We start from the raw sequence: 1,233 nt of genomic DNA on the forward strand, positions 1-1,233 counted from the left end.
CTACGGTGGCTTCCCCTTCGGCCATCCTCCTTTCCACTTCAGCCTGGTCGCATCCACTTAGCGGCAGAGCAGGCCTTCCTTTGACATCGTTCTTAGGGAATAAATAATCAGCCCAGTTCTTATGGCTGATCCCCGGGGCCCTTTTCTTCTTACCTTTGTGGTCGACCGCCCCTAAGGTATTGAGGCATATATGATAGTGACAGAGCAATTCCCACAGGGTCTCGACCACCAAAGGGGAGCGGTCTGAAAGTTGGTCGATCTCATCTTGACCAGGAACGTACTCCTCATACGGAAAGTCTCCTAGCGGCAGCCCCGACACATCGTACATCTCGTGAAGGGCTATACCGAGCTCACCATTGGGGGTGAAAAACGTACCACTATCCGCACAATACAGCTCTAAAATGCTGTGGAACTGGGAAGCATTAATCTTCAGACCGTGCCGAGTGGCCTGAATGGCCGAATACAGCTCTGAGTTCGCAAGATCAGAATTCTCGACCAAAATGTAGTCGGTAATCTTGGACCACCAGGTCTTGCTGCCGGGCGCAGAGTAGATCCACCCCGGAGCTCGGAAATCCTTTGGGGGAAATTTTCCGCCGGCTTGGAAGAAACGATGACGAAAAGTCTCCGCGACCGCCATCGTCTCCCCAGTGGGCACCTCATTGGAAGGTAGGCCCGGACGCAGGCCAGTCACCCGTTTACAAGAGCTCTCTACCCCGTACCCAGCTGTGGAACCTATAAAGACGCCGCAAGTCACCCCTTCATGAGTTGGGGTCAAATCCCAATTCATCGTCCTCGGGACAGCGAGGGAACGCAGCTTAATGATAGAGAACCCTCTCGGCATGTTGGGAAGATAATAGTGGACCCCGTCCATTACGCGGAGCCACCTGCTCTCCTTGATCAGCAGGGCGAAAGGATCAGTCGCGGCATCGCCGAATAAGAACTGGGGCTTTTGTAACTCTGTCCTGGCCTTATCCGTCAACACCGCGTCGGTGGTCAACTCACGTAGCGTTAGATGGTGCCCATCAGTGACTCTCTTTATCAAGCCATCCGGCTTATCAGCAGAGAACGCAGACACCGGATCCAAAGAGGGAAATCGGGGAGGCGCCGTATAGCCTGTGCCTCCGGCGAGACCGATGGCCACGCCCTTCGGGAGAGCTTCGTCAGAAAAGGTCGCTGCAAGAAAGAACCAAAGAATCAGGATAGAATCCGCCCTAAGGGTAATTCCGCCTATCC

The sequence above is a fragment of the Asparagus officinalis genome, chromosome 10 (assembly GCF_001876935.1).
Source record: "Asparagus officinalis chromosome 10, Aspof.V1, whole genome shotgun sequence".
NCBI classification, from domain to species: Eukaryota; Viridiplantae; Streptophyta; class Magnoliopsida; order Asparagales; family Asparagaceae; genus Asparagus; species Asparagus officinalis.